This window comes from Paramisgurnus dabryanus, chromosome 24 (genome assembly GCF_030506205.2).
Source record: "Paramisgurnus dabryanus chromosome 24, PD_genome_1.1, whole genome shotgun sequence".
NCBI classification, from domain to species: Eukaryota; Metazoa; Chordata; class Actinopteri; order Cypriniformes; family Cobitidae; genus Paramisgurnus; species Paramisgurnus dabryanus.
Window position 1 is genome coordinate 3,516,852 of NC_133360.1, and position 10,184 is coordinate 3,527,035.

At 37.8% G+C, this 10,184-nt stretch overlaps 2 pseudogenes; both read left to right on the plus strand.

Annotated features, from left to right (window-relative positions):
- The window catches only part of LOC135748007 (uncharacterized), a 3,229-nt pseudogene extending 778 nt beyond the window's left edge, over positions 1 to 2,451 (plus strand).
- Positions 2,452 to 2,570: 119 nt separating this feature from the next.
- The window catches only part of LOC135747993 (uncharacterized), a 45,904-nt pseudogene continuing 38,290 nt past the window's right edge, over positions 2,571 to 10,184 (plus strand).

Genomic DNA, 10,184 nt, shown 5'->3' on the forward strand with positions numbered 1-10,184 from the left:
GTACTCTCTTTGGTACAGGAGCAAACGCTAACGCTTAGCAGTCAATCAACAAGTATAATAACTAGTGCTGTCAAAATTAACTCGATAATAAGCATTAACGTAAATTCATTTTAACTACATTAATTTTATTAACGTGCGATTAACGCAACGCACAATTTCTGTTTGACCTTGGGCCTGGCCCATTGTTGGATAAATTGAGACGCAGCCTACAGTAAATAGTAATTAAATGTCTAAAGTAATCTTTATATGTACGTTTTTTTGAGAGATGTATCGTCCTAAATACAAACTAATACAAATAAAGCATGTCCATCCACTTGCACGTCTGAGATTTTGGTTTCGGTTTTAAAACATGGGTTGGAGGAATTGGAAAATAAAGTGCTGGACTTGTGTGGTGTTAAAATAGTTATCAAAAGAGATAAAGTTCGGGATCTGATTGATGTTAAGAGTTATTTAGAGCGACAATACTCAAAAATGATCTTCCTCACACTGATTGAAAGATCTGATGCATGCACACAGACGCACAACCCCGATATATTCACACATTGACAGATTTACAGTTGTAGTAGAGTCAATAACTACTTACGACCCCATTAGCAGCATTAACTGAATATAGAAAAAACATACAGAATCTCAGTTGAACCTCTTGTTTGTGTGTTTACAGTTGGTGTAAATGTAAATCATAAGAGATTTCTAATGTTGTTGTCTTTCAGATAAGATCAGTGATTCGTGTTTGGATGGAGAAATAACGTCTTTATCATCAAAAGAGGGACAGACGGCACAAACTCTTTCCTGCATCACCGATGGAGAGACATTGAGCTCACAGAGACATTTAGATAGAAATGCAGAACAAAAACTCTTGACCTCCACCAGATCTGAGATCAGCTTCACTACCTTACAAAAGTATAAACGTCATCATTCAAAAGTGCACAGAGAGAAGAAGAAGCAGTTTCACTGTCAGCAATGTGGGAAGGATTTTGGCTACTTATATCAGCTAAAAGTTCACATGAGGACACACAGTGGTGAAAAGTCTTTCTACTGCACTGAATGTGGCAAATATTTCAGCACCAAAAAAACTCTTGATATTCATCAGAGAATTCACACTGGAGAAAAACCTTACGTCTGCTCTCACTGTGGAAAGAGCTTCTCTGATTCAAGTACTTTTAGAGTTCATCAGAGAGTTCATACAGGAGAGAAACCATACGAGTGTCCTAACTGTGAGAAGAGATTCAGCCAAAAACCTCATCTACAGAAACATGTGCGTATACACACCAATGAGAAAACGTATCAGTGCAGTCAATGTGGAAAAACCTTTAGGGATTCAGGTTCATTAAAATCACACCAGAATATTCACTCTGAGGAGAAACGCTATCAGTGTTCACACTGTGATAAATGTTTCGGTCTGAAATCGAGTCTGATAACCCATGAGAGAGTTCACACTGGAGAAAAACCTTATGTCTGCTCTCACTGTGAAAAGAGCTTCTCTCGTCCAAGTAATTTTAAAGCTCATCAGAGAATTCATACTGGAGAGAAACCTCAATCACTGTACTGTTTGTGGGAAGAGTTTCAGCAAAAAATGTAATCTAAAGAAACATGTGCGTATACACACCAATGAGAAACCAGATCAGGTTTTAGTGAGACACCATAGAACTCATACAGGTGAAAAAACGTTACAAATGTTCTCAGTGTGAGAAGACGTTTACTAAGCCAGATTCCTTAAAAGCCCATTTGAGAGTTCATACGTGAGAGAAACCTTACGGGCCCTATCATACATCCAGCTCAATGTGCGACGCAAGTGCTTTTTGCTAGTTTCAACCCAGCACAATGATCATTTTCACATTTAGTGCCACGTTGTTTAAATAGCAAATGAATTTGCGCCCAATTTTGCACCCATGGCCGTTCTGGTCTGAAAATGAGGTGTGTTCAGGCACATTCTTGGTGCGTTGCTATTTTGAGGCAACTAAAATAGACTACACCATTGACCAACTAAAACCTGCTCTAAAGTCAATGGCGCAATATTGTTTTTGTTATTTAATGAGCTTGTTAGTAATACGGGACGACAGTGCGCGTTTGCTTATCACACACATGGATGCGCAGCAGAACACAACCCTTTTATAATATGAAAAATTAAAGGATTAAAATGTAAAAGATTATTATTGAGTCTCTTGGACTTAAATGAGGACCAATTATGAGACGTTAGAAGATGTAAAGAGCTGCTTCACCTGTAGCTTGGTAAGAAATTGTTTTGCTTTAAACAAATGCTTCTGTTTTTAAATGTTTTTTAAATGCTACCTCACGAATTTGTACCCGTGGATATGGTGAGATAAGAAACATTTTTAAGTAATGCTTTAAAAAAAACATGGCGCTGTCTGAGTGCTGAAAATGTTCTCTGCACGTTTGTAAATTCTTCATCTCTTGTTTGTTACAAATAAAGTATTTTTAAAGTACAAACCTTTTCTTGCATATTTGCAGATTTTATTACACTGATTTTGTAAGATATCCATACATTTACAGCAAATAAAAGCTTGCTATTTTACTTCCGTGACTGAAAGAAAAAGTCTTTTAAAGGTTTAAATCTAAAAAAAAACAATTTCGCTACAAAGGAAATCAATCTTAAACTGGTGGAATTCTTCTTCTTTCGTTTTTCGGTTTACAAATTCCACTTTCTAAATCGAGATAAGGCATGATGCCTATGCAACTGTCTTTTAAAGGGGATGAGAGCTGAGACTCTCATTGGTTTATTGCACGTTATGCCCAAAACACACCCATTATGAGTATAGGAAAGACCCTTTTAGACCATGCGCTTGGCGCATAAACCATTTTCCTGTCGTTAAATTGGCAAAAGTGGAATCGGACACGCCCATTTAGACCATGCGGCGTACACTTTAGACAGTGCACTTAAAATAGGGCCATACGTCTGCTCGATCTGTGGAGAGAGATTCACTAATGTAAGACCTCATCAGAAGAAACATACTGAAGAACAAACTGATCTGTGAAAAAGACTTTCAATACGCGCCTGTGACATCCAGGTATTTTGATAAAAACATTCAGAACTGTAGTTGAATACAATTTTTGCGAATTTAAAAAGTGTATTGGCTGTTGAAAATGATGAGATTTGTTAAGAGCAGGATGAATGAATGAAGTGTTGAGCGTCTTCTCTCTCCAGTACAGCAGGAGGCGCTGCAGCTCTTTAGTACACAAATAAACTCACTAAAGAAAGAGAGCGGGCTGTTGTTGTTTTTTTGTATCCTCGTTGTTTTTCTCTCTTGAGTGTTTTATTGAGAGTAAACAGAGTCTTGTCTCTGTGTATTTTAGTGTTGATGATGATATGGATGTGATGTGCTGTAAATCAGTAGGAACTGATCTGTCTATGCTGGATATTGATGATTTTATCACAGAAATCTCTCAGCTGAAGAAAGAGGTGGCGTTACTGGAGATAAAGCTGAGGTTAAGAGGAGATGAAGGACTGAATAGAGAGGTTTGTACAGCTTAAACATCCTTTACCTGAATCAGACAACATCAAATCATTTTATAATCTTACTCTGTGTGTTTGTGCTTTAACAGTCTGTTTCTCAGACATTATGGCCTGGATGTTAAAAAAACTTTTAAAACACAATGAGAGTAAACTGATGTATGTTGGACCCTTAGCTGTCTCTTAAATAAATCATTGTGCAGTTTATGTAAAGGCATAACATAACGTTAAGGCTCCCAAGTTTTTAGCGTTAATTTTTTATTGAATCAGTCATATTCAACAGTTTTTTTTAACATTAGCCACGGGATGATGAAAAAATATATAATTTAAATAAAAACATGGAAATGCTTACATACATTAATTCATTTAACGGCTTTCTTATTTATCAGATTATCATTGTTTTAGGTATTGCTTAACTTCTAATAGAGGGTATGCACGTGACGTAACCTTCGGCGAAAGTGACTGCGGTTACGCCCACTGAGTGGCAAAAGACATTTGTGTGTGAAATCAGCGAAAACACGATGAAAACTTAATTGGAAAAAGCTGTTGTGCGATAGACTGTACTAACAGATTTAACAAGAATAAAAGTACAAAATTTTAATGTAATTAGGTATTAAATACATTTTAATATGCAATATTAAAGAATACACAGTATGAGTCTATGCTTTAATGTAGTGAAGTAAAAAAAAAATCCCAATACAAACATCCTAATAAAGCACAGATGTAACTAAGTATTGTCCACCTCTGCTATCACGTCTAACTAAATTCAATTTAAGCTGATAATAGTCAGTTTTACTGGCATTTTGCACAGCAGTCGCTATGAAAAACAGACATTTTGTTGAATCATTTGCCACCCAACAGGGCGAGTTCTGGTGTGGTCATGTGGAAAAGTGACGTCAATGCATACCCTCTATAGCAAAATTTGGAATAATGGTTTATAAACACCATATTATCATTTATACTAATTTATATATATATATTTGATTAATCGTTACATTATAATGAAATCGATCTCTAGTCCACTAAATTCTGGAAGTAAGCGGGACACTTGTTCCCTCACTAAAAAGCCCATTCATTTTTTCCATAAACTTGTGTAACGTGTGTGTGTCTGTGTCTGTGTGTGTTGTGTTGTAAGGATGGGGTTTGTTGTGAATCTTCAGGGTATGTGACTATTTGGAGCTCCAGTGAATGTCTGGATTCAGTGTGGATGAGCAGAGATCAGAGCCGCACACCACAGTCACTGCTGGATAAACTCTCTGAAGAGACATCCAGACACACACAGGACTCAGTTCTCAGTCTGTCTTTACTCTCTTATACTGAGTCAAAGCCCACAGACGCTCAGGACACTACAGTGTGTGACAGTAAACAGAGCTTACAGGAGGATCAAACCTCCACAGAGTCTCTGGATTCTGTCTGTAACGCTGGAGAACAGCAGCAGATCCTGCAGACCAAACTCAAGATGTCTTCAGTTAAACCGATGGACAGTGGGAACCTAATGATGAAGATGAGAAAAGAAACTACAGCAGATGAAGATCACACTGAGGAAGATGATGACAATCATGATGATTTAATTCCTTCAGGTGTGTTTCCTCTTTTACCTTACATGACATTGAGTTACACACAATTGCTTATAAAATGGTCACATTTAATCCAGCTTTTACAGCATGCAGGTTCATTTAGCTTGGATAGTACAAAAAAACACATGGGTATATTTGCTCCTGGGCTTTTAAACCACCACTGGGTCAGCTCCCCCTTACCTTCACTCACTTATACAGACTTACGTACACCCTCAATCCCTGCGCTCTTGTCACCGTGCGATGTCTTTTTCTCAAAAAGAAAAATTTTCTATGTTGTTCTGATGCAGCAATATATGCCTCCCTTAACGGTTGTTAGGGTACACTGGTTGCTAGGGAGAGAATTTGCATACACCAATGATTATACATCAAGCCTCGAGTAAAACAAGGCCACCCCCATGTCTCTACAATGTTCTGATGCAGAGATATAGGTCTTGTTACATGGTTGCTAGGGTACTCTCTTTGGTACAGGAGCAAACGCTAACGCTTAGCAGTCAATCAACCAGTATAATAACTAGTGCTGTCAAAATTAACGCGTTAATAAGCATTAACGTAAATTCATTTTAACAACATTTATTTTATTATCGTGCGATTAACGCAACACACAATTTCTGTTTGACCTTGGGCCTGGCCCATTGTTGGATAAATTGAGACGCAGCCTACAGTAAATAGTAATTAAATGTCTAAAGTAATCTTTATATGTACGTTTTTTTGAGAGATGTATCGTCCTAAATACAAACTAATACAAATAAAGCATGTCCATCCACTTGCACGTCTGAGATTTTTGTTTCGGTTTTAAAACATGGGTTGGAGGAATTGGAAAATAAAGTGCTGGACTTGTGTGGTGTTAAAATAGTTATCAAAAGAGATAAAGGTTGAGACCTGATTGAAGATTAAAAAGTTATTTAGAGTGACAATACTCAAAAATGATCTTCCTCACACTGATTGAAAGATCGAATGCATGCACACAGACGCACAACCCTGATATATGCACACATCGACAGATTTACAGTTGTAATAATATTTGTTTTGGCAAGAATTCAGATAGCGATATACTTCCTGGCTCCTGCGTCACCCTGTCTTTGTGGTTAAGCCTCACCATTGGTTGAATTTGATATACACATTCAGATGCACTTACCCCTGGAGACGTCCCCAAGGGTCATCGCAGTGACGCAGCGCGAGTTCCCTCGAAAGGAAGCTGTAACAATGTATCTTAAAATGTAACCTTGCTCTCACTTGACATGTGTCCCCAAATTTTGTCCTTGAATTTGAGGGTACACAGTAAAACTCCCAGTGTTAAATTAACACTGCTGGGAGCATATATGGTCCCACTCTACAGGGTGTTAAATTTACACTGAATCAGTGTTAAAGTTAATGAGGTAATGAAGTGATGATTAAGACATTAATGGTGAACACCTGCTGGTCATTTCATGTCAAATCAACTTAATTTTAGAATTACAAAAACAATCACCCACAAAGCAGGGGCTGGAGGGCTACGGCGTTCAACACAGTATACAAAATGTCAAAAATATATGTAAATCGAAGGTGCTCTTTGGGAAATAAGCTAAATTTCAAAAACAACAAAAGGAAACCAAGGCACTCTTCGAAATTATAAAATCGCTTTAATAAAGGTGCTAGTTCATAATGGAACTTAAAAATACCACCAACATGTTTCGGCCTACATCTAGGCCTTCATCAAGGCACAAGTAGCAAAAATGCTACAAACACAGTTAAAGAGCACAGTAATTAGCCAGCTGATCCACTCCAGAGTGGGTGGGGTCAACCTCTCCAAATCAAACAGGCCTAAAGTAGGCAATGTATCAGAGCAATCAAAAAACAGACAACAAAAAAAAAAAAAAAAAAATTTATAAAGAAGAAGAAGGAAATTAAAGAAAAGTTAACATATCAATACTATCATTAAGACCCGGAAAAGTCATTGCATTAAGTATGTGAATCCAGCGACTCTCCTTCTGATTAAGAATCCTTTGCCTATCACCTCTTCTAGAAGATAAAGGGACATGATCAATCCCCAAGGCAGAGAAAGAAGCCAAGTTACCATCATGTACCTCATTAAAATGTTTCACCATGGCATAATCACCATTCCCTACTCTGGCTGCATATCTATGCTCCGCGAGTCGGTCCTGAAAGCGACGTTTCGTCCGCCCTACATAAAAAGCATCACACATAGCACACTTCAAAATATAAATAACAAACACTGTCTTACAATTTATGAAATGTTTAGTGACGTATGTTCGTTGTGTACCTGGGTGAGTGAACCCTTTAACCTTGGTGACTATATCACATTGTTTACAATGGCCACATTTAAAAGTACCATTCGGAACTTTAGGTAACCAAGTGGTCTGTTCTCTTGCTGGGAGGTGGCTATGTACCAACCGATCATTTAATGTGGGCGCTCTTCTAAATGAAAAAACTGGGGGTTCCTCAAAGATATCCCTCAAAATGTCATCACATCGAAAAAGATCCCAGTTTTTTCTTATTACCTGCCGTATGCGTACAGCCTCTGTACTATAACGTGTAGAAAAGTATACCCTTTCTTTCTTCAAAACAGCAGGCTTTCTTTGTAGTAGAGACCTACGCTCAAGAGAAGTGGCTCTTTCAAGTGCCCTATCCAGCGTAATCGCCTGATAACCTCTCTCCCTAAAACGACCATACATCTCTTTACTTTTCATGTTGAATTCATGATCATCATCACATATTCTCCGTAATCTCTGGAATTGACCAAAAGGAATATTTTTAATCAATGTAGAAGAATGAAAGCTTTTAGCATGAAGTAGAGTATTTTTATGTGACTCTTTCCTAAATATCGTGGTATGCAAAAAACCTTCTTCATCCTTGTAAATTTCTAAGTCCAGAAAATGGATTTTATGTACATCATATTCAAGAGATAACCTCACATTGGGATTAGCCGCATTCAAATACTCATGGAAACTCATCAGTTCTTCCTCCGTACCCTTCCACCATAAAATCACATCATCAATGTACCTTGCCCACCAGATGATCTTATCTCTGAACACATTCGTCTCATTAAAAACAAAGTCCTCCTCCCATTTGCCCATAAAGAGACCTGCATAAGATGGACTAAAGCAAGCCCCCATGGCACAACCCTTAACTTGTTTAAAAATCTTGTCCTGAAATAGAAAAACATTATTATAAAGTGTCCATTCAGTTAGTTTGACAAGAAAATCTGTGGGGGGAAAGGAGTTTGATGGAAGAGGACGTTTGTCCAAAAAATGTCTCAGTGCATCAAGGCCTTGTGTATGTTCAATATTGGTATAAAGGGCCTCAACATCCATGGTAACAAGTAAAGACTCTGGTCCAATAAATTTGTGTTCATCAATTTTACACAAGACATCAGTGGTGTCCTGTATATAAGCCGGTAAAGTTGGAAGTAATGGCTTAATAAAATAGTCCACATATTTAGAGATCGGTTCCATGAGTGTCTCATTGCCCGAAATCACAGGCCGTCCAGGTGGATTAATCATGTCCTTATGTACTTTGGGTAAAAGGTAAAATGTCGCCATCCGAGGGTTAGGTTTAAATAAAAAATCAAATTCTTGTGTAGAAATCAAATTATCCTCTACGGCTTGAAGAAGCATTTTGTGAACATCCTGTGTTAATATTTGTATAGGGTTGCTGGTCAGAGGCATATAAAATGTAGTATCCCCCAGTTGTTTGAAAGCTTCTTGAATATATTGATCATAACCCCATACAACTGTAGCACCCCCTTTGTCTGCCTTTTTAATTACAAAGTCCTTGTTATTTGAAAGGTCTTGTAAAATCTTTCTCTCCTCTTTTGTCAAATTCTGATGATGTGTATTCTTCTGTGACAAAATGTTCTCTATTTCATAGTTAACCTTTTTCTCAAAAGTATTAAGTGTGGTGTTTTGTACCATAGGGCAAAAGGAAGATTTAGGTTTAAAAGGGGTAACTGATCTTAAAGCAGGCTGTGTAACATTCAATTTATGCCATGCCTTTAGATGAAGACTTCTGTAAAACCTAAACAAGTCTATTTTCACATCAAAATCTGAAGCATAATAAGTAGGGGAAAAGGACAAGCCCTTAGCTAGTACATTCAACTGTATATCAGAGAGAGGGGTACCTGTTAGGTTTATAACCGTGTCCGTTGGTGGTGCCGTGTGCGATAATAAGGTGGTTTTCTTACGTCCTCTTCTCGTCCTTGGTTTATTTGACCTTTGTTCTGTTGTTTGTTTGTCCCCCTTTTTCTTAGGGGGAGTTGGTCGTTTCCCGATGTATCACCTCGCCCACCATTGGAGGTGTCTTGGTCTTCTTCCTCACTAGTGAAGTTGAATGACACTGTACGAGCTCCCCTCCGATATGGCTCCTGATAGAAAGATTTAGTTCCTAGCCAAGAATAGACCCGATTCTCCTTGTAGTCCTTTTCATCACGCTGGAATTTACGGAGTTTATCCTGAACAAGTTGATCTTTAAATTTTTTCAGATTCTCTGTGAGTTTCGCATGTAAATCAGTCCACTGGTCACTCCTAAATTCCTCCAATTTCTTATTGATTTCTTCAATCTCTTGTTGGATAAACTCTCTATCTTTCTTAGCTTCTTCAATTAACAAAAGTATCAAATCAAATGAGCATTTGCTTAAAATGGCCTCCCATTTCTTCTTAAATTCTCCATTAACTCCTGAGCCATATGCTGGAAACTTTTTAATTCTAAGGCCACGTGGAATAAAACCCTTCCTCCAATAGTCAGAAAGGGTGATGGAATTGAGGTCCAATTTAATGTCCTTCTCTTTAAGTCGTTTGAGTTCATATGATAAACTTCTTAGATCAGAATTGTCTGGTACCTTACTAGCTGTGTTCTCTTCATCCAGCAATGATGCAGTGGTAATGATCCGTTTACCCTCTTCTTCTGAATATGCAAACGCGTCCATCTTCTTAAGCTTCAAAGAGTAAAATGGAGAAGGCTTCCGATGTAGTAAAAAATGACGCACAACACTAAGTGGAGCACCTCCAGTAAAAAACAACCACAAAAACAATCACCCACAAAGCAGGGGCTGGAGGGCTACGGCGTTCAACACAGTATACAAAATGTCAAAAATATATGTAAATCGAAGGTGCTCTTTGGGAAATAAGCTAAATTTCAAAAAC